Here is a 25,226-nt window from a genome sequence, read left to right on the forward strand (position 1 = left end):
AATAAATCAAACACAGCAATGACAACCGGCAACTGACGTGTAATTTGGTATCAAGTCAATAATGATGGTGAGCAATCCTCTATAATAGCAGTGCCACATCGATATCTTCAAATGATTTCTATTGTCTCTCTTCCCAGCGGTGTAATTCACGCCATGCTGCCGTCTTTGTCTCGTGTGCAAACGCCGCAATGGAAATCAATACTTTTTTCACAAGATAACAAAGGATGTTGTACTTCAACCCTGTATTTTTTCAAGATGGATTTAATCAACAGCGGCGTGTCGTTCATTTTACTGTAGCTGTCTTTTTTTTTTGTAATCAGTTTCATGTGTCAAAACCTTTTGGGGGAAATATTTCTTTGCAGAGATTGTGTTTTCAGAAGAAACGGGGACAGCTTCGGTATAAATGTTAGAGAAGGCAACGTGTTCCTGGAAGGTCACCTGTTTGAATTCGCAGATGTGCCAAGGTACTGGGGAAGTGAATGAGTAACACCCTCCAGAGAGAAAGAAATGGAGACAAGAGACAGAGAGAGAGAGAGAGATAGATATAAACGACCTCGGCCTCTGGAACTAAATGTCCCCGTACATCTAAGAGCCTATTAGAAGTTTCTGCCTCTTTTTCCCTCTCTGCTGCATATCCGCCTCGTCCTCCCAGCTATGACTATCAAGAAAAAAGGAGGAGATGAAGGCCCCCGTCGCTCTCCTCGGGGAAATAAACTAAGCATTTGTGACTGGGGTGTATCCACATTTGCCTCAATGCTAGATGACAGGCTTCTCGCAGGAGATCAGAGATTTGACTCCTGTCCATTACTGGAGACGATATATAGATGGGTGACTTTATGTTAGATGGGGCCATTGGTGGAAATTAATCCGTGGGGAGTCAGCAGGGTCACTGGGTCCGATATTTATTGAATGTCCAAGCTGGTGCTTCACCAATCGGTATTGGCAGGTTTAATTTCAGTGTGTTATTTGTTGCCTATGGGCGATACGAGTACAGGCAGTTTACATATAAGCATAATTAAGCCCAATTAAAATGGAATTGTGTTGATTAATTCAACAAATATAGTAAAAACCAAGATGCTGCCACTTTACAAATGAACAAATACATATCCAAAATGTCTGGAAACGTTATCTTTTGACTGTTCGTCCAATAGCTACTCACTAATTGTGTCCCTCTGCCATTTGGTGCTCAACCAAAACAGTAAAGTTGTGGGCCTGACAGCTTAACAATGAGATGAAACTCATTATAAAGTTCCATAAAGCCGAGGGGAGCTGCAGATTCATGAGCGACCCCCTTTCACATCTGATATATTATAAAAAAGTATTGATTATAGCAGCTTTAATGTTTGGTTAGCTCCAGGCACAGCGAACGATTATGGCTACAGTTAAAATGACTCCTTCATTAAGGTTAGGGGACCTTTGTTGTCATGGTTACAATGATGATCACTGATCGTCAGGGTTGGTAATTTATTTTAGGTTGAAATTTCCATTACAACCCGACAGCAATCAATAAATCAAATGCTCTGCCAAAAGAAAAAAATAAATCTGGTTTCTGTGGCTGTTGCAGGACTGTAAGAAGCCCGTCCAATCATATCATTTGAGCACAATGAAATGGTTAGATCTAGCTACCTGCCAGATTTAGAGACTTTTGGTAACCACTTTCATTGGAAAAGAGTTAGCAACACTGGGCTGGATTTTTAGGTTGGATAATTTTTTTAAAACTAGCTTTCTCTCGGTGGTCTCTGCACTGTTACCGACCCTTTTAAGGTTAAGGAGTGAGCCCGGTTATAGGTACAAGAAACCAATGTCAAGCCAACAGTGATCTCCTTGTTGACCCATCCAATAAAAAAAGGGCAGGCACTTTCAAAAACTACTCAGCAGGTGATTGGATGAACCATTTGTCAATCAAATGTTTGCCGAAGCCAGTCGGGAGAAGAGTGAAAACAGCTTTTCCATCGAGAAAAAGGCTTCAGCGCCGTTCTCTGCTCCTCTTTCAATGAAGAAATACTATCGCATCATCTATGCTAACCTCTGTAGATCATCTAAACCATGCCTATAGGAGCCAGTAGCTCCTCACAGGACACATTACTTGAAGCCTGACGAGATGGATTTTCATGTGATCTCGTGATAAGAATCCAGCAGCTGTGCAAGGTAACTTGTACACCAAAAATGGAATAAATCTAATGTGGATTAACATGACATTTCCCAAGCACACACTCGTGCTCACCGCAGGGTGAACTCTTTCCGCTACCACTATTTTTCAGGCGTTTTTCTCTCAGGCTTATTGACGCAGCACAGGAGCTACAAGCATTGTACATCAACTGCATGTTTACATCGTCTCTACTTTATAATTCCACCCCGGTTCATAGGTCACAAACCCTCTCGGGCCGTGTTCTTTAGTGCACTTGTCATACGCTACAACATAGTGCTTTCAGGGCCTGATGCGCATATTCATCAAAAATGCAGACAGGGCACTTTGATCACAAACTACTGGGGCCTGGAGAGCCGGTGCACAGGTGTTCGCTACCTTGACAATGTCACTGTCTCTGTCCCATCTGGTTCTACTGTAACATCCATATGCATGGTGTTTTCAAGCCTGCCTGTCATCTCGCTACACTTCACCCCTTCATCCCCCCCTCTCTCTTGTCACACCACTGAGGCTTCTATCGCAAGAGCACCTTTATATACCCTTGCAGTGTCTTCCACAACTCCATGATAATGCTTTTCATACATACAAGAGCTGGATTATTATCCAAAGTTATGGGGGAAAGTGCAAGCTCAAGCAACTTTTACTGTATGTGCGGGAATTGCGTAATCATGATGTCTATCCACTGGATGCAATTCATGTTTTGCTGTGAAGGAGATATAGCTTTAATTCCACCCTTTTTCCTGTTACTGCAATACAGTACGGCTCAGTTGCAATTTGTGCATTTGAACAAGGCTCATTTTGAGCTGAATAGCACTGCAACAGACTGTAGTGATGATGTCATCCAGAGGCAAACCCCGGAGCTGCTCCGCCGACAGTGAATAATGGAACAACTGCTACGACTCTGACAGCAGACACGATGATTTTACTGGTGTATGGGGACATGTTCTGATACACAGCTGGAAGCCCCTACATTCACATAAAAGCCATTCTATGAGCAGCCGGAGTGGGTCAATAACTGACTTCCTGCATAGGGAGACATCTGCTAGTTGGTAGACATTAACTTTATAGTGCAAAGTCCTCGCGACGGGGTGAGTTTTAGGGTGGCTTTTTCCTTTAACTTTAAGACATTACCTCTTTTTTGTGGAGAACCTTAATCGAAATAACCTAATTGTTAATAAAATGTTAATATATACAATGTTACTACATGCAATAGGAAGTCATTTTTAAAGCAAATTGGGCAAAAAATCCATAGTAACCTTTCAGCATATTGTAATTCAAGTGTTCTGAGTGTTAACTAGACTTCTGCACCTCCTCATGGCTCTGTTTTCAGGCTTTAAAAAAGGTTATTTCAGAGAGAGAGAGCGTTCCTATTGGCTGTTTATTCCACATAGGAAGCTGTCAATCACTCGTGAACTCTGATCAAACGGTTAAACTATGCAGCGCTGATCAAATATGCCTATTTCTTGTTGAAAATGTTTTCAGAAACATCAGAAATAGGCATTACAGTAACAGAATATCGATTCATATTTGATCAGCTCTGCCTAGTTTGACCGTTGGATCCGAGTTTGAGAGTGATTGACAGCTGCTCAAAGCCGAGCTCTGATTGGTTGTTTTCCTCTGCACTGTGAAATCTTGCAGATGCCATTAGGAGCACCGGAGGACACAGAGGAACTTGATTTTTTAGTTTACTTTCATGCACTATTTTTGCTCCAATGCTACCTACTGCTGCTTTAAGTGTTTTTTAGTGCAGTGCAGCAAATGAGGCGAGCGCATCATCACCCACATTATGCTTATAATCCTGTCATACATGATAAAATATCTTGTCTAGAAAGACAAATAGTCCCCAAACAAACACGAGCACACGTTTTGTTAATGTTTCTCCATGGCAAATTAAAGTAAGCCGCACTCGCGCAAAATAAATCGCTCTGACACACGGCTGCATCGTCCAACACCCGGGCCCAGAATTGCTGAGCTTTTCGGTGCTTTTGCCAGGTGGAAGTGTGAGCAATAAGCACCATTTAGGTTTTTTTTTGCAGAGCAGAGCTACAGAACAAGCGGGAGAAAAGCAAGGCAACCCCTCCAGAGACAGAATGCATCAAAGTTAAAAAAATAACTGTTGTGCACCTTGGACGCGGTGCCAAGTGGAGTCAAGTACAATCGTGTCAAAAGCGGTAACAATGAACGCTCGGCGGCGACCTTGGAGAACATCACAGTCCTCTTGGACTAACTTGGACGTCCAAGTAATTATATTTTTGTGCTTCTGGGAAAAAGTACAGAATGAAACATATTTTGCTGCAGCATAATCTACTTTTCTTAGTAGGGTGTTATTTATGTCTGATGTTTATTAGTTTGAATATTCAAGTCAATAAATCAAAGCTTCTTTTTGAATCCGTTCCTGCATTTGAAATCCTTTGGCGTTGAAAGTGAAGCAACTGTGATTCTTCTGTTATCCTCCAGACTCACATTTGGTTATATAGACCCGACAAGTTGTGAAAATGTAATTAGAACACCTAGCTATTAATATGAAGCAGTTGGAGGCTGGTGGCTGATTATTCATTACCTCTTGTCTACACACTTGCACAGCTGCCCGAGCAGTGTGTCGCTGTCACTGTCGCCCCATCTGTTTGGTGCTGGTGGTTAAAGTAAACCAATAAATGAATGAGAATAGGGGAGACGAGGAGGGGCGTCAGGGGAGAAAAAAGGAATGTGGAGAGAGTGTCATGTAAATGAAAAATATTACAATGAAAGGAACAAAGAAGCTAAATTGCTGCGTTGAGGTCTCAGCTCTATTATTATTTTTTAATGATGGGTTGGGGCTTAAAATGTGGCTTGACATGAATGCTGGAAGGTTTTCTCTGAGGTTGGGTTTTTGGAAGAAATTATACGACAGCAGAAAGAAAATGAAGAAATAAAAAAGCTCATCTGCACTGACCTGCTTTAAAAAGATGCTATTTTGAGCGCTCTATCTCAATTAATCAGTTGAATTTTTGCTTTTCAGAAATTAATGAGCTTTCATCATTAGGTTTTGATTGAGTAATTAATTTCATTGAGTACATCTGACAGCTTTATGTCATGCACGGTAAAACTTGAAATTACATGTTAATGGAGGTCTATGGAATTAAGAAAATATAGAGAAAAAAGATAACATTGATGACTTTGAGGTAATGACACACTATCAGAGGCCATTTCACTGAGTAAAACAGGTGCAGTACAAGAGAGGTCAGTGTAGAAATGTACCCTGTAAGCGGACAGATAACCATCCGCGGTGATGCTAAACCACTGATGAGGAAATATCATGTGGCGTGCCAGCATGCAAACCCAGTGTTGGTGTGCTCGCTAACTTGGTGGGTTGCCCAGTAGATTGGCACGATAGATAGAAATGGATATAAATGGACGGGCAGGGCTAAGCAGGAGAAATACAAAATATTACAGTACTTGTATCGCGTTTCCTCGTCCAGAGTTAAACATGTTGGGTCTCTTGTGATGTTGGTTGTGCCAACATTTACAACGCCAACGTCTTTGTGTTTGCCGACGAGATGGTCGTGATAGAGATGGTAAGGATAATTGTCTCTGTAGGAAGGGATCATTAGCTTGACTGACAAAGAGGAAGAGGCAAATCAGTGGATGTGTCTCAGGGGAAACATGCAATAGAGCAATAAATAGTGCACTAATTTAGTCTTTTAACCCCTAAATAAAGCATGCAGAAAGTGTTCTAGCATGTGTAGCAGCCTACATGGCTCTGCATCGCGGTTTCTCCACTAGAAGAGCACCCTAGAGTGGTTCTGCATCATGTTTTCTCCACTGGAAGGGCACCTTAGAGGGCACTATCAGTTTTTTATCTACCATAGAGGCATCCAAGAGCGCACTCCTGTGTTTAAACGCCATGAAAAGACCAAAAACAGCAATGCATTAGCCCATCTCTGTTGCACTCAGCCCCAAGCCCATTCATTTCTTCTGAAGAAGTAAATACAAATAATAAATAAATATACATTACAAATATATATTTCAAAGAAAGTGCATGGGTACTATAGTTTTCACCAAAAATTACCCAAACAAGAGTAAATAGTGCACATGTTGGGGACTATTTTTAGGTGTGGATTAACACATTTTGGGTGCATGTGTGGGTATTTACAAAGTGGCAGCAGGACGGAGCATGTGGGATTGGCTGAAAATAACCTACAGCGCCCATGTATGAATGTATGAACATGTCACCCAGTGTCGCCATGTGGCTCATTGATGTGTTTTTAGTATTTTTTTGGGCAACAACGAAGCTCTATGGTATAGAGGAGGAAGCTATATCAGGCTTTAGGTCCAAGTTATATCAGTTCCTTGTTGGTTTTTGCTCTTTTCATGGGATTTGTTCGCAACAATATAGTATATCGCTAGACTTTACACAAGCTTTTACACCTTGCCATATCATGTCAGCTGAAATGTGTCCCAATCCGTCCTTCCTCTATCAAGATAAAAATGACACACTGTGCTGTTGTGAGGACAGAAATGTCCACGAGAAGTTGCACCTCTGCTTGAGATGCTGAGGTGTGAACTTGTATATGAACCCATCTGAAATCAGAGAGTGGAAGCGGAACAGAAAGAAACAGCCTCAAGGGTCAACCCGGCTTATGCAACGCACTCATTTACAGTACTTGCATTTTAGATGTATTGCATTTATTGATAGAATTTGTAGCAGCTGCTGGATGAAAAAACACACTAACAAGCGAGATGAATATTGCATAAGCGTCTACCTCTGTGAAAAATGAGTTAAAAAGGCAGAAGACAATGAGAAAAACGACCTGCTTTGGCACTGCGATGTCACAGTGGGAGCATAAGAAAATATAATGGTTCATATCTTGGGATTATGGATGCCAAAACTCAGTTGGTTTTTTTTATTTATTTTTTTTATCCTTGCTCTTTCACATCACATTCTTTCATTTTTAATTAATCTCCGAGCTTGGGAAGTCTCACAAACCAATTAAATACAGTCGGTCCTCTGCCTCGAGTTGTTCATCAACTCAGAACCTGAAATACTCCGCCTGTAAAAAAGCAGCGTGTGTGTGTGTGTTCACCGAGTGTGTGCGCATGTAGCTCTGCTTCAACCTCCTGGAACCTTCAAAGGAATAAAATACATGAAAATCCATCTTGCTTAAAATTCCCCTTCCACTGTGGAGGCGAGATACTGGCGCCGTTCCATAAGAGGCGAGGCCAGATATGATCGGCCGAAGACTTTGCAAGAGCCTCCACCATTTTAATCCATCACGCTACATAATTTCTAATGCTGTTGACTGGGGACCGGCGTTCGCTGCAGTCTACACATCACAGGATGGTGCACTTTGCAGAATATTGGTGTTGAATTACCTAATGGCTCCTGGAGAGAATCGAAATCTTGACCTTTATCAGTTTGGAGGAAAATGACCGCATGCATTTAAGACCTCGCTGAGCACTGACACCATATATCTTTATCGATGACAAAGTGGTTCCAGAAACGTGCACTTTATTTTAATATTTTTTTTACTTTTTAGCTTGCTGTGCTAGTGGCTTCCTGTTGTTCAGCTTTTAGCAAAACATTTCAAAAACTATTGGATGGATTGCTGTGAAATTTTGAACACGCATTCATGCTCCATTCAGGATGAATTCTAATCACTATGGTGATCATGTAGCGACATCATCGGGTCAAAATTAAAATTTCAATCTGCGACGACTTAAGGCACAGACACACCAACCCGACATCAGAGAACTAGAAACGACGAAGGCCGACTCTTTGCGTCGCCTCACATCGCCTTTATCTTGGCCAAAAAGTTGCACCCGAACGCACCACAATGATTACAGCTGACGGCCAACTGCACGTTCTACGTTCTACGTTCTGCGCCTGCGTGAAAAGACATAACTCTCCACACCAGCGGGAGGCGGTGGTCTGTATTCATCATTCAAAAAAGGAAAACAGGAAGACCGAGGACTCCGGATCGTTGTGAAAATATCTGTGTATTGAATACACACTACACCTACACTAGTACAGGTGTTATACGACATGACCCCGCACAACTTGCAACAGAAACTCTTTCAACTGCTCTAGTCTCATAAATATGTTATTTATAAAAAAAAGAAATCCTGAAAAATCAAAGTGGTGGAAAGTATTGAAAAATACTGGAATAGGTGGTGCCACAATTTCCCATTGCCACCCATTAAAAATATATATTTATGCATGTCCTCACAAAGGGTTCAGTACTATCCATAATCAACCATAAAGTGAGATGTAGTTGGATGCAGTACATGCAAAAGGAAGTTCTTCACCCTTCTAGCCTACACAGACTAACAGCGCTGTCCATGGTGCTGAAACAACAGCTAAGCACTAGTCACATGTATCTCAGCCAGTAATGTTGTTGTTTTTGCTATAAATACATAAAGCTTAAACAAAAAACACAACTGAGGGGGCTAAGCCGCCATAAGACCCGTCGTGGCGTCACTGAGCAACTATCATAGGAATGAACAGGAGCTCGCCTACAACGCTGTATCCAGTTCTCTTCATACTGTATATCCATTAGACTGATGTGACCAACGAGACCAATGTGAGATTCAGGGATGGCAGCCCTTTGCTGCAAGATTACAAACAAACAACTACTACTTCCCCCACGAAATAAACCCCCTATCTAGTGGAATATCACACCCGTTTGATCTGGAAGACCTCGAGGATGACATTGATGAACATTTCATACGACTTTGCGCCATGGCCGACATGAAATTAGGACAAAACTTTGCTTCGACACCATCCGGCAAGAAATCCTGACAATCCAATTTACCACCAACCATCGCGCGGCCCTGCTCACAGAGCCGCTAGCACGGTTGCAGACCTTTTAGCCTGCAAAAAGTGTTGCCATTCTTTTTACTGCACATATGTACACACTCAAGTGAATTAAATGAATAAATAAGAGCATCACGTAGCACCTTATTAAAATGTAATGTGATTAATCTTTACGCCCCGGTACATCAGCTCCGGCTGACCCATTTTTACGCCTCTGCACTCCCCGACGCGGTTCGTCAGTTAGCAAAATTGCTCTGGAAAATTAATAACATATCATTATGCATTTAAGGTTTAACACAATTAAACATCTTGTTGTTTATTATCGTGCAAATATCGTGTGTTATTTTTTCCCTCTCCGGAAACATCCGGGGACGGCTTAATTGAGGGGACTAATGACGTTTAATGGGACAACAAAGACATCGTATCTGTCACAGTAATGATAATAAATAAATAACATAGGATGCTATGAAACACAAGTGGAAGGAAGGAAAGTCGCTGATATCACTATGATACTGTGGCACCAAACTCGGACGCACGTTTGTGAACTGACGGCTGGATGACAGCTTTCAACTCGCACCCCCTCCTCCTGCTTTTTCTCCCATTGTCAGAAAATATCTCGTCTCCTCTCGACTCAGAGTTGGGAGCTGGCGGCTTGTGGTTGAAGGCTGTGATAGGATTCAGGGAATAACTGCTACTCTAGATTAAGGATGAAGATGAGGATGACTAGTGACTGACAAAACAGACTTCTGGGAGGGCTTAGTTACTATATAGTGTCAAGGTCAAGCAGTGGTGGGGGAAGACTCGACGCGGGGAATGCTAGATGATGATGACGGAGGGCGTCTCGCGTGTGATGTCACGAGAATTACACTAACAACCCCTTTCTGCTGATCTTTAATAGTATTTAGCTGGAAGAGAGAAATCATTTATATAGCTTAGAAGAAGCAACTTTTTAATGTGCTGCACCTGCTGAGAGCACACACACTGTGTAGGAGAATGCCCACTGTATCCCTCCAATGGTTTACATAACTGAAATGATGTGCTTCAGCTCTTCTCCGCTTATCACCACGAGCCACACTTTATTGCCGGGGCCACCTCAAAGAAAATTAAATGCAGCCTCATCCGTTTGATACCCCCCGAGCACATTTTGTGAGGTTCTATTGCTGCTGAGATATTGTTGAGCTGTTGTATTTTTTCAAACGCTACTCCCCCCTCCCTCACGCCACCACCACCACCACCACCACCACCACCACCCCAAAGATCCAGCTTAATGCCATATTTTCTCTCTTTCTCGCCCGCAATCACAATGGCTCACATTAGCTTTTGACTCCTGTCTAACAATGTCCTTCCGGGTGGTAAAAACAATGACTGTTGCAATGACATTTTTTCTATTCTGCTTAATATTTCACAAGAGATCTGTTGCACGAGCCTCACAAAAAAAGCAATGCAAATCATTAAATTATAAGACTGAATGCCCCTCCTCCCCAAATTAAGCTTTTTGCTCCAGACCGTTGATCTATGGTCCGTTCTGCTCAAAAAAATATAAAAGCAATTAATAACATATTGGAAAATTAATGACTTTTTTCTATTCAAATAAGTATTCTTTAATGTCTCTTTGGCCTTTTTTTGCACTAATGATGCTCAGTAACGATGTTTTTACTCCTCTCAGAGATGTTTGAAATGTTAAAGTGACATAAGGGGATATAAATGGGACTCAAATGCATCGGCAGTCTACTGCAGCAGCATCAAAACATCTCCATGTGCACGCTGGCCTGAACTATTGCTATGCATGGTCGACACGTGCACGACTTATGTAATGCTTGCATATAAATAGAGAGGCTGCTGTGGGAGTGCGGCTCGGACACTTCCCTTCTCCCATTACAGTAATTGAATAGTACTTTTGTTGTGGGCAAGTGTTTGGCTGCAACTCTACTGCAAACAATGATGGCTTTAGAGAATATGTCTCTGTTTTACTGCACGTTAATGGGGCCTTTGCTGCATGAAAGCTGATTTTGGACATAAAGAATATGCTGCACATGTGTGTAATATGTCCCTTGACCTCTGACCTCGAGATGCGTGAATGAAAATGGGTTCTATGGGTACCCACGAGTCTCCCCTCTACAGACATGCCCACTTTATGATAATCACATGCAGTTTTTTGAATACAGTGTTAATGTATTATTTACGCCTATTCTAAAATGGTGTGTTTGAATATTTCTGCATACTGGGGTCCCTAAACAGGCTTGGAATTACATAAATTGGGTATCACTGTAAAGCTGAGACTCTTATGGATCCAATGAGCCCAACTGTATTCATGTGTGATGATGTTAGTCTCCATAGTAGCCATTTCATATAGTGAGACTATTTTTTAGGGACCCACATCTTTTTTTTTCGACGGGACCCCAGAGCAGATTATTCCGGCCCTGTATTAAACAAACTGTTTACATTTAATGGCTTATTTTTTTTTGTAAAATAAGCATTAATTTTGTCTGAGCAGCAATCACTGTTCTCGTGTATGTGCTTTTCTCCCACAGCCCTATTATTTTGTGTGCTGTGCTAATTATTAAATATATATTTGAGTATTGAGCTCAACATTTTAGTCAATTACCTGCAGAAGCTGTGGCCTTGTAATTATCTCTCTGCCTATTATTATTTTCATATCACATAAAGGCTGTGATTACAAATGCTTTATATTCTCCGTCCGGCACATCGACCCCCTTTTTCACTGCACACCACCTACTTCTGCTTCACAAATGTGCCTGTGTGATTGAATACAACCATTTCCAATTTTCAATATACCTGCTTTTTTCAAGAGCGAACCCTGAAATAACACGTTCACGCCTTTTTTTTTCTTCTTTTTTTTTCTCTTCTGCAGATTTTCTTTGACGGAATAATGATGCAACCGCCTTAGAAATTAGTGCAACTTCACACGTTTCATTTCAAAGTTTAAGCAGAAAGAAAACCAAGACCTGCCAGGACACAGGAACTTTGCACCGAACCTTGGCATCTGCTGAGTGGCTCCGGGTGTATTGCAGCGACTGTGATCAGGATTGCGCACTCATAGAAAATGAAAGGATTTCTCAGCAACATTTCTCTGCACGTACTTTGATACAGGATTGGACGTCAATCCCAGAATTCCCTGGCGGGTTCAAAAGACTTCCATGCATTAGAAACAACAATATAATACAGCAACATTTCAGTATAGCTTAAGGAAAAGGCTGGAACGTTAACAACCTTCCCTTACTGCCAGTGACACCACTGCCACCACCACACACCTTTAGTAGACAGTTCTCAAGCCCTGCCAGGTCTCTCCATACTGCAATACTGTAGCTGACTTCTAAATATCTAACTATTTATTTATTTTTAATTCCTTCCTCAATATTACCACCTAGTTATTATTATTATTATTATATAAATTATTTATTTAAATTTCAATATATTTATTTATATATATATTTAAGAGTTTATTTCTAGAGTTATTATGACTATTATTTATTCTATTGTCATTATTATTGTTATTATATAAATATTTTTTTTAATTTAATTTTTTGTATATATTTATTTACATATTTTGAATTTATTTAAGATTATTACTAGAGTTATTATGACTATTATTTATTATAATATGTATCATTATCATTATATACTTTATGTATTTTAATTTTAAAAAATTATATATTTATTTTAAATATATTTAAGAGGTTATTACTAAAGTTTTTAAGACTATTATTCATTTTATTATTTATTTTATTATTTATTTATTTATTTATTTATTTTTGGGGGGGTGTTATACCTCATGTCAAGCTCTGAGCACCACCTTGTTTTCTTATTTTTTTGTGTATTTTCCCCAGTTCCTATCATTGTTGTACTACTTGTGAAGTCACTGATGTTTTGTCTTTGCAGCAATAAAAAAAATAAATTTAAAAATTAAATAAAAACAAAACAAACAGAATAAATCATTGGCGGGGATGGAAAAAAAATCTTTAATGTTGCTGTTATAAGTAAAGTTTGAAATAGAGTTATATGCAAATCTAATCATTACAACAATTGTAAAGCTTCAGAATGCATGTAAAACATATTCATAGCTTCTGTAGACAGCCCTGACTCCTCTCAACCAAACAAGACTGACTTTTAGTAAATTCAACAATGCAATTAAGACAATCTCTCACTTCACCTAAATTACACACCCATTAATAAGGTAGCACAGGGCTCAGCCACGCCGTCCTGACAACATTCATGCAACCACAGAATTGTGATTTAGGTGCGAAGTGGTGGGAGATGAACTTTAACGAGCTGAGGAGGGAGAGAGGAGACACTTTTTTGAGAGCAATTAGAGTGTGGAGAGGAGAGAGGGGAGAGCGATTCGGCGAGGAGAAGTTGATGGAAAGACCTTGTTGAAAAGTGAGTGACTCTGCTGACTGAAGTCTTGAGGGTCATTCCGCGGCTGGAAAGCCCGGAGAGACAAGCGGGTCGAGACTGATTGGCTCGATGAATAGGTCAGCATAGAGAGAGGGAGCGCTAAGTGTCCCGGAGTGTCAGAGGATGCACTGGTGGGCAAAAACAGGACCGAGGGGGGTGTGGATCTCTTGGAAGTGGCGTGCCAGCGCAGATTCAGAGGGCTGAGTTTGATACAATCAGACTGGGGCGGCCTGGAGGAGTGGAAGGAGCAATTTGGGGATGGTGAAGGCGAGCTAGGAGTGGCTAGAGGAGCAGGAAGATAATAGAAATTCAGCCTGAATTCTGACCACAAACCATCTCTAATCTCAAACTAAACATTTCAGTTTCAAGTCTTTAACTTGAACATATTGACGTCAAAATGGTCATTTTGATGTGATGGAGATCCCAATAAGATCCATTTAAATAAATGTGAGCTTCAGAGTTTGCCATGTAAAAAGTGTATGATTACTTCCTCGTGTTTTTCCTATTTCGGCTGACCCTAATCCCAGCGCTTCCTCTCATAACCCCGAGCAAGATCAATACTTTCCTCGCAGAACTGTTTGTCCTTCAGCGTCACACCTTTATTTTTGGTGCTATGTTCTGGTACAGCGTGACGCAGAAGACCTATAGAGGTCAGGGACTTCTTGGACAAAAAGAGAGCAGCTCAGTCTTGTCGAGACTGAGTATGAAGTGGCCGGCGGGCATCCGTCGGTCTCCGAGGCATGCACAGAATGAGAAAAGTGTTGTTGTCGCAGAAACAGTACATAGGAGAAGTCGCGATCAGAAGGCCGAGGACAGAGTCCCCAGAGGAGAAGACGAGTGCTGACAAGAGCCACCACCACCACCATTCCCACTAAGAATGCCAATGAATTTAATGCTGCATCACCAGATCCACATGTACAACGGGCTCCTAAACCAGAGGAAGGGCTCCTCGGAGATTAAGTGTGCCGTGCAGTGTTATGTTTTTAAATTTTCACTAGCTCATAAGTTCCACGTATAAAAGCAACGACTTGAAAATGGAGTATATTCTAGTAAAAAAAGATTTTCCTCGCCTATACGAGTCCAATTATTCCATACTAATTTTGTACTTAACCACATACACACATTCCCATTGGCTTCGCCTCGAGATAAACTTTCATGTGTTTCCATTTGATTGATAGGAAGTTTTCTAAAACAGGGTACCTGCAGCGGAGATGACGGCGTTCCCGCCATCAAAGAGCTGCTGCTTTTCAAAGAACAAAAGTACGATGGCCTCTCGCAGGGAATGTCTGCTAAGTTTACCTTTCAGACGGTATTGCACAGCTGCAGGTTGAAGTAATTATATACTGTTAAGCGCGTCCCCCCCGCGGCTTATGAGAACATGGGAGAGTGAGAGGAACGTGTGCTCTTGAAGTATTATATTCCTCCGAGAAGCACTCCATTTTTTTTGCTCTTTTTAATATTTCATTATTTATTTTTTCCTATCCCAGAGTGGTTTGACTTCAAAGGGCTGAAACATTCCTCGAGTATCCAGGTTTCTATGTCTAATTAAGGATTCGAGAGGTGCTGCTTCTTGCAGCCATGTGGTTTTGTAAACAATCAATATTTCCCTGCTAGAAATAGGTACTTCAGAAGCAAATATGATGGGACTCGAAAACCAAAAAAAGGCACCGTCTTCAGTAATCAACCTGCTGGAATCGGGCTGTCGTTGTAAAACACGACGCAAAGCCACTCAACGCGGCGATATTAGCCGTGATTACCAGTGCCTTAAAATGATGAATGCATCAGCTACATTCTGCCAGATGGAGGTTTCGCCTATAAAATAATAAATCATGATCATGCTATATTGTACTCCTTGGAAATAAATATTCTGTATCAAACAGCTGACGTGCCTCAGGCATCAATCATTGCCTCCATAAGCAGAATAATAAAAGGCAGAACCTAACGTGAGTACAAAGTAGCCTTCAGTTGTTGTACAAATGATTGTCCTATTTGGTGATGCATTTATGATCAACCCTGTGAGACCTCTTTTTACAGGGGGTCTTTAAGGGGAGATAGCAGGTCAGCAGTAGATGTCACATAGAAGTGGTGTACATCATCTGAAAGTTGGGAACCTGAAGATTAATATGAGATGCAGCTGTGTGTCAAGTCGTTCTGAATCAGAAATAAACATTAATTAAATAATAAATTAATTTTAAAAGCCATTTTTTGGTCGATACCATTTGTTACAAAGATTTGGTGCTAAATTTACACCATTTTTCATCAAGAATTGATGAAAATTATCAATAATTTTTTCCAAAACACCACATTAAGACACCAAGACTTTGAGAAACACCATAGAAAAATGAAAAATGTGATTTGGTATCAAAAACCTTTGATATTTGGAGATTTCGGCAAGAATTGCCTTTTTCGGCGAATGGATGGCGAGCTCTTCTATTGTGGAAACTGCTCAGAAACCCCCTTATTGTCAATCTAGCTAGGAAAGCCATCCATCCTCTGAATGCTCTAGGTCTCTAGTTTGTGGCTGTAAAGTTTCATGAGGCTGTGATTATCCTAGAGGTCACCACAGGTCATTTCATACAGTGAGGTCAAGTTTCAAAAAATGTCTCACTACAATGAAATGTCTCCCATGGGGACTAACATTATCACACATGAATACAGTTGGGCTCATTGGATCCACAAGAGTCTCATCTTTCCAGTCTTTCACAATTTATGTAATTCCAAAATTGCATGTGATTATCATAAAGTGGGCATGTCTGTAAAGGGGAGACTCGTGGGTATCCATAGAACCCATTTTCATCCACATATCTTGAGGTCAGAGGTCAAGGGAAAAATGGCTCTGCCAGTTTTTCCTCGCCAAAACTTAGCCCAACTTTAACTTTAAAAACTGAGTGAAAATTAATTCAATATCAAAGGCTGTTTAGACTGGGTTATGTGTGAGACAGATTTCTTTTTGGGCTCACAATTTAACCACAGTCATCCACATTAATACGGCAGGCTGGGACTTAGTCCAGCTATTAAATTTACATAATCTCCTGGTGAAATGTGGTTATTACTGTAATCATACCACATCAGAGAGATTTCTTTTTTCTTATGAAAGGGGGAATGAAGACAAAGAAAAAGTCTTGGAAGCCTTTTTAAGCTCTAGCCAGCTGGTAGTTAAATCTGCAGTCTGTGTTTTAATATTTCTTAGATGGTAACAAAGACTTTGATTCTCGATTAGAGCGACGCGTGCTGAACACAATTAAATGTGATGGTACTGCGTTGTAACTCTAGTTCTATGATCACGGACGGAGTCTACCTTGAAATTCACGACGGAAGAAACACATCAGTGGCGCTGCTGCAAAGCTGCCGACAGCGAGGGGTCAGTTGCCCCGGGTCCTGGGTCGAAGGAGGGGCCCACCTTGCAAGCGAGATGGCGATATCAACTCAGAAATATCACGCCAAATGCAAGCTCGGTGAGTGGCCGTAAGTTCAGGTATGTAACACCTCACCAAAGGAATATACACCAGCACAATTACAGCACAAAATTACCAAAAATTACCAAACTACCACGTTGAACAGACACTTACAAAAAGGAACATTTTTGGAACATAAAAACAGCAAACTTAAACTCAGTCCAGCCCTAGGCATGATGGGAAATGTGTGCCATCTTTACAATATTTTAGTACGAAGCCTCGTTTTGATCTGCTCCCCTTTGCCGCTTTTTTTTTTTACGTGAGCTTGGTTGGAAAATTCAGAGAACCGGGGACATTAAAATGCAAGGAGCGTATTGAAAGTATCCAAGTTATCTTTATGAGAATTATATAAGAAGAAAAAGAAGAAATATTGATATTTCATTAAAGAGAAAGTTGTCATAGCCAAGCAAAGTCCGTATTTTACTCAAATTTATTGACATTATCCCCCAGATATGACGTAATTTGCTTATATTAAAAGTATTATACTTATATTTGATATTATAGTTTTATATTATGCAGACCTATTTATATAATATTGACCTCTTGCTCCAGTGCCCGTGCGAATGGGCTGTGTAGCGAGTTGAGCCTCCTGAATTTGCATCCAAAATGCTGTCAAAACCTTCATTTAGGGACCTTCTCGACTGGGAAATAGGAAGAAAAATAGCACAGAAAACAAAAAACAATCACAAAATGCAGAGTCACACGGGACACATTATCGTGATTATACGTGACCTCTGTGTTTTGGCAAAATATGATTGGTAATTTGCTGTGGAATTTTTACTTGACAAACTACAGACATGGCAGATTCACACAGGATTAAGATCACAGAAGAAATACAGAAATGATGTAATAACTGCTAGCAGATAATACTTGTCCTGTGCAGATAAGGCTTAAAGGGAAAATTCACCACATTTTACGTGGATGTCCAATCAGTGCTGATGGTAAATGTAGTCCAAATAAATTCCCCAGTGTGTGCTATCAAAGATATTCTGTGCTACATCGACCGAGAAAGCTTCTCCTGCTCTCCAACTGTGCCTACATGTACCAGGATGCATTGCGTGTAAGCAGCATGTTCACTACATTTGATACAACCCTCCTGAATTGAAGTTTCTCTCTTACACTGAACTAGCTTAATTAGCTTGTTAACTCATCGTAAAACACACAACTTCATTCAAACTGGAAAGAAGCAAAATAAAACTCACCACAGCCATCTTGGTTAGTCTTTCCACTGGTCCGACAATCGGAAACTCAACCGTCCCAAAATCGTCCTGCTTGTCTACGGCTGAATATCCGAGTTTTTGAGCGGCACTGTAGTTCTCCCGCGTCTACGACGACGTCACTTTCATGTCACTGGATGAAGTAGAACAACAAATCTGCAGACTATCCCTTTAATACTGTAATATTAACTATTAACTAGGATTCTGTTGTTTTTCCTGTTGCAGTTTGCCACATGCTCAATCAGGGAAAGTGACACCAGGTGTGCATCATTAGGTCCTCTCAGCAATTAGGGACTGCTCTGCTGAGGGGGAGACTGGGTGAAGATGTTCTGAAGTAAATGACTGTTAAAGTTCTCATGTGTGCGTATACTGTATTTGTGCACATATTAAACTGTGGTAACTGTGTAGTAACTAAGAAATCTTCAATAAATGTTTGTTTTTTTTTGTATTGATTGATACCACATGTGTCTGGCTTCCCCTGTGGTTACCTGAGCAGATGGTACGTTCCATTTACAGCTGAGAAGATAAAGGACCAGAGAGTTTGAGCTGATCTGTTTACCTGTTGCCTTATTGATCATGCCAATAAAGTACTTCAAACATGGCAAAAGCTATGTATCTGTATTGTATAGGCTCCTAACAGGAAATAGACACACTTTGTCAAGCCTAAAGGTGTAGTGCTGCTTTATTTCCCCTCTAAAAATAAACTTAAAATTACTATTTTATAATATTAGGACTTTATTCTCATAATATTACAACTTTTTTTTCTCATAAACTTCTGACTTTATTCTTGTAATATTAAAAAAAAATTCATAAACTTATGAATTTATTCTCATAATATTCCAACTTTTTTTTCTCATAAATGTATGACTTCAATCTCATAATATTACAACTTTTTTCTCCTAAACTTCTGACTTTATATTCCTAATATTACGACTTTTTTCTCATAAACTTCTGACTTAATTCTCATAATATTACGATTTATTTCTTGTAAACTTGTGATTTTATTCTCATAATATTGCAACTTTTTTTTCTCGTAAACTACTGACTTTATTCTCATAATGTTAGGACTTTTTTCTCGTAAACTTATGGCTTTATTCTTATTATATTACGACTTTTTTTCTCGTAGACTTATGACTTTATTCTCATAATATTATGACTATTTTTCTCGTAAAATTCTGACTTTATTCTCATAATATTACGATTTTTTTTCTTGTAAAATTCTGACTTTATTCTCATAATATTATGACTTTATTCTAAAAATCACAGATTTATTTATTATTTCCTCAATGTGGCCCTAATTCTCCGTCGTAGATACAGAAGCATTTGCCTAAAAGGATATAATGCAGAAAGAGGGAGAAAGAGAGGGGGCGGGGGGGGTAAAGGCGCAGCGGTTGAATCATCAAGCTTGGTGGAATTTCAGCAGCTGCAGAGAAAGAGGGGAGCAACACATTGTTAAGGAGATTAGAGGAATAGTCAGAGGAGTGAATCCCTTTTACTTTAATCCCATATGGGTTTAAATGGAGAGGAGACACTGTTTGAACATTTGTGCAACCGGGGCAACAGTCAGGATTGAAAGTAGCCACTGTCTAAATCTGCTAAAAAGGGGCTATTTTTAAAACATCTTTTATCCTGAAAGCAAGAGCAAACAAAACTGCATGTTTTATTATATATTTTTCATAAATGTATTGTCCCCTAATTCCAATCAGTGAATCAACTTCGAACATAATCACAACTAATGGTACTATGTGAATGCGGAGACACAAATTCAGCAAGTATTGTGATTATAACAATCACGCCTCGCATCTTCCAAAGTGGAAGAACTATAATTGCGCTGGAATGGTGCTGCAGTTTAGCCAGAATGATAAAGGCAAAGCACATTTTCAGCTGAACATTTGGCAATGAAATGTGACCTTGGCTATGAAAAAACACAAAAGGCTGCGTTCACAAAGTGCATTCATTAGAGAAACAAATTAAAGGGTTCACTCCAGAGGGAGATTTCTGTACAAAAACGGGAACCGCTGAGTCCGGAGACTGTAAAGCAGGTGCACTCCCTAACGTACTGACAACTGATGATTTGGCTTTAAAAGCAAGCAAGCTGTTTCATTACAGAGTTGAAACCCAAAGTCATGCTGTCAAACTATGTGCCATTTAGCACGCCTTGAGCCAGAGAGAAGGGACTAATCAGTGAAATGATCCTGCCAGTGTTGAAATGTACAGAGAAACCTGAACACTGTGTACCCACGTAGTTGTTTCAAAATGATTCAAAACATTCTGAGGAACCAGAGTATTCATTTTTAGTCAAATTGTTGTACATATATCTGCTTTTATATCTGAAATCTTGACGTTTTTTTGCAGTTTTTTTTGCGACCAAAGATTGGTCTGTGTCCCTACGCTTCAAACTATGATGCTTGTCAGTTTTGGACAGTTTCTGCTTGGTACTCACATTGTGTATTTTCAAAATAAACTTCAGATTTCACAGGAATTGTAGAGATTTCACTCGTTACATACATACATACAGTGGTTTTTCAAAATAAACTTACGTGTTCACAGGAAATATACAGTTTCCACTCATTACAAGCATATAGCGTCTTTTCAAAATAAACTTCAGTGTTCACAGGAATTGTAGAGATTTCACTCGTTACATACATACAGTGGTTTTTCAAAATAAACTTACGTGTTCACAGGAAACATACAGTTTCCACTCATTACAAGCATATAGCGTCTTTTCAAAATAAACTTCAGTGTTCACAGGAATCGTAGAGCTTCCGCTTGTTACATACATACAGTGGCTTTTCAAAATAAACTTACGTGTTCACAGGAAACATATAGTTTCTGCTCATTACAAGCATATAGTGTCTTTTCAAAATAAACTTCAGTGTTCACAGGAATCGTAGAGCTTCCGCTTGTTACATACATACAGTGGCTTTTCAAAACAAACCTACGTGTTAACAGGAAACATACAGTTTCCACTCATTACAAGCATATAGTGTCTTTTCAAAATACACTTCCAACGTAGTTTAGTTTTTAGGTTTACTTACGCAACAAAACTACATGGTAAAGCTTAGGAGAAGACGGTTTGGGTTAAAATAAGTACATTTGTTAGGTAAAATAAGTACACTTTAAGTAAGTTATGTAATAAAAGTAAGGTGAAAGAAGTAATCATTGAAAAATCAACATATTACTTTACTTTAAATATGTAGAGAAGAAAGTGAGTTCAATTTGAAAAAGAAACAAGATGTAAGGTAGGTCAAAAAGCTCTCATGCTATTTTAGTGTGTCTATATGCATCCAATAAATTATTCAGCGCTCCATCCCTCAGCCATTGTCTTTATCTTGATCTTAATGCTGACTAGACAATCCTTCCCCCCTGAACATAAAGACAGTCTTTATCCAGGTTTTGTCGCGCTCTTCTGTGGACATACAGTAAATTGGCTTAAGCCGATCTGGTCAAATGACTCTGTGACCTGAAATGCTCTTGGAAAGCAGCTTAGAGGGTATTTGGGAGCTTGGTTGACCCCCTTCAACAAATATTTGCAGTTTTAAAGCTGCAATTGGCCACTTTACACACTCCAAATGGTATTGAGCGGTAGCTGTCTGAAAGCTGCTATAAATGTATTACCTCAAAATCATAAAGCCACAATGTCGATAACTGTACACAGCACTTTTGTGTTTACCAACCTGCCGATATGGAGGCTCAATGGGATACCAAAGATGGAATATAAGTGGGAGCATTATTTTTTAAGTTCAATTTTGAATATAAAACATTTTCCTTTAACATCATTCTTTGCCCTCTATTTCCTTTTAAATTCTCCCTCTCAACCATTACATCTAATCAGCGTTGCATTGTTTTCAGATGTCACAATGAACGGCTGTGGAGGCGGGTGCATGAACTCTTAAAATATAGTGAAGCACAGATTAAGTTACTGTTGTTTAACAGACATATAAAAGAAACTAAAATAATATATATATACATTTATTGAGACGTGAAGCAATGTTATTTTATTAAGGACAGATATTAGCATAGGTAATGCCCCTTAAACACTATATAAGGAAATATATTAGCATATAATGCCCCTTAAACACTATATAAGGAAAGATATTAGCATATAATGCCCCTTAAACACTATATAAGGAAAGATATTAGCATATAATGCCCCTTAAACACTATATAAGGAAAGATATTAGCATATAATGCCCCTTAAACACTATATAAGGAAAGATATTAGCATAGGTAATGCCCCTTAAACACTATATAAGGACAGATATAAGCATATAATGCCCCTTAAACACTATATAAGGGCAAGTAATAGCATAGGTAATGACCCTTAAACACTATATAAGGACAGATATTAGCATATAGATTATGCCCCTTAAACACCATATAAGGACAGATATTATAGATACTAACAAAATAAGAACAAATTGTGGATATGAACAAATATTTTGTCAGAGATTTGTCCTTATCTCGCTTCCTGCATGAGGCCCATTGTGTTTTCTGGCTGTATACGAGCCGTCCTTTGACCCATAACGAGCACTGACCAGTTAGTTGTACTCCAACTACACCACACCTCAGAGATTGGCAGAAACCAAACACACCAAGCGTAGACAGGCTCAATTTGCACCCCTGGTCTGTACCTTAATTCACCCAAAGCCGGATTAAATCGCTGGCTCAGGTGACATGACCAAGCTGTCCTGGCCACTAAATCGAACGCAATCGTGAGCGGCGCAGATCTCCGCAGACAGAGTTCGGGATGGCGAGGGCGAGGGCGAGTGGGGACATAAATGTTGGGGGAAAACTGGCAGATATTTTACCCTGAAAAAATAAATTCAGGGCCAATGTTAAAATATTCGGGGCATGTTGTAGCTTTAAAGAGAATATGACATTGAGAGGATGCTGGCTGAATTCCACTGAGTTAGTATGTTGGATTCCTGTGGCCGACAACACAAGACATTAAGGCAACACATTCACTGCAGGTGTTCGAATGTGTGTGTGTACTGATATGGCATCTCCACTTTTTTACTGCCTGCTTGCTGAACTACTGCTGCATCTTGGCTGCATTCCCCCGGAGCAGAATCAAAATATTGCTCAGCTGTTAGAAGTTACAAAAGGGAGGGAAGACCTATTGCAAGTTTGTTCAGACAGTTTGTAACTATTTATCTGCAGCGTTAATGCATGGTGGATGCAGGGGGCCGCTGACCACCCTGGAGAATCCATTTTCAGTTGTCAGATCAGATTTTAAGCAGAGAGTCTGTTGCTTTAGGAGAAAATACAGCCAGCATATTGCAGTTATGCTCCCTTAGCTGGATGTAAAGGGGCCATTAATGGCTCTTCTTACATATTAGAACACACATGAAGAAACAGATGAAAAGTGAGTCTTGTGTACAACAGCGTATTAGGACCATTGTAGTTAAAAAATAAATAATTATGAAGCCAGGGGAGGGGAGTAATATTCCAAGATTAAAGTAGTAAATTTACGAGAAAAAACTCTGGTATTCTCTTAGATTTAAGTTGCAAATTTACCAGAAAAAAACATAAAATTTGCGAGATTATAATGTAAAATCTACGAAAAAAATCTCTGATATCCTCTAAGATTAAAGTGTCAAATTTACCAGAAGAAAAAATAAAAATTTGCAAGAATATAATGTCATAAATTTAAGAGAAAAACAAATGATATTCTCTAAGATTAAAGTAGCAAATTTACCAGACAAAAACAACACAAATTTGTGAGATTACAATGTCATAAATTTACGAGAAAAACTCTGATGTTCTTGAAGATTAAAATTGGAAAATTTACTAAAAAAATAAATAAATAAATTGTGAGATTATAATGTCATAAATCTACTAGAAAAAAAACTGATATTCTGTAAGACTATAGTGGCAAATTTACCAGAAACCACCTGCGGGATGTCAGTTTTTAAAGGTTTTAAAGGCGCTAAAACGGAGCGTTTCTGACAGAGGGTGAATACAGGTAAATTCAAACAGACAGTATGAGCAAAAATAATGTGTTTTTTTAACATTAAAGCGTGTAAACGTGTTCTAGTAGAAACCCCAAATACAAGTATGAACCTGAAAATGAGCATGATATGTCCCCTTTAATTATGAAATCTGCAATTTTACATGACGACTCATTTCCCCCATTATGCTGGCATCTATTGAACTTCTTTACCTTCTACATTTTCACACAGTGGCAAACTCACAGCATACCAATTACTGTACAAAAGCAGTGCAATGTGTCCTCCTGCACTGCAACAATGCATTCACGAGTTACCCTGAGGCTCTCAAATAAATGATAGTTCGCCTCATGATTCACTTGTTTTCACTAAGCAAAAAGAAACCTCACAATTTCGCGACGTCTTTTTTCAAATCCATCCGAGTGAAAAACCGACTCCGTCTCACCTTTTTTGTCACCGCTGTGAATCATTTAGTATCTAAAGATGTGGTCTTTGCTTTATCGCGTCCCATTATCTCAGTCCTCGCGGTGACCTTCAGACAAGCCGAGTGCGAAACATTTGGACTCTCTGCATAATTATGCCGATGCAGCCTGTGCGTGATTGAAAATGCATTTGGCTGATATATGCTCTTTAGGCACGACATAAACAGCCAGCAGCATAAACAGGGAGAAAAAAAGGTGCCAGACGCACAGATTGCAAAGGTCCCTTTGATTAAGGTGGCAGATTAGCCTCAATAAACAATCATTAAAAATAATACCCACTGGCTTTTAAACGCCCCGAAGAAAAAAGCCTGTGCAGAAAACACAAGACGCCAGGGCACAGCCTTGTTTTGATAAGTTGCCGCTTTGTTATCTGTGCCTGTGCCCACCTGCGAGATGAAGCATTTTGGACAGAAACAGAAAAGGTTGTGAAACACTTAAAGTGTGCAATTTGTGTGAGTGTGTGTGTGTTTGCAGCTGGGTGTGACTTGGCAGATTTCAGCCTGTGACCCACTCTGGATCTGAAACAATTCACACTTCTCAGCACCTGGATGAGAGTGCAGCAAAGGAACGAAGCAAGGAAATAATCAGCTTTAGTGGTGCGGCGTAGCTCGACACATCATAACAGTTGTTCACTGTGTGATTAAAAGCGCCAAATTTGGCAGATGTGTTGATAGTAGGGCTGTCTAAGTAAATGCAATTATAATTCCTTAACGCAAATTTGTTTTAACGCCACTAATTGCTTTAAAGCATTAATGCAACTTGTGAT

General features: G+C 39.7%; 1 long non-coding RNA gene across 1 annotated transcript in view; it reads right to left on the bottom strand.

Moving 5' to 3' along the window:
* The window catches only part of LOC119483439, a 59,584-nt gene extending 41,334 nt beyond the window's left edge, over positions 1 to 18,250 (bottom strand). The window contains exon 1 of the long non-coding RNA XR_005205684.1: positions 18,013 to 18,250. This is a non-coding gene — a long non-coding RNA (uncharacterized LOC119483439). The remainder of the gene's footprint in view (positions 1 to 18,012) is intronic.
* Positions 18,251 to 25,226: the final 6,976 nt, after the last annotated feature.

Source organism: Sebastes umbrosus, chromosome 24, assembly GCF_015220745.1.
Source record: "Sebastes umbrosus isolate fSebUmb1 chromosome 24, fSebUmb1.pri, whole genome shotgun sequence".
Classification (NCBI taxonomy): domain Eukaryota; kingdom Metazoa; phylum Chordata; class Actinopteri; order Perciformes; family Sebastidae; genus Sebastes; species Sebastes umbrosus.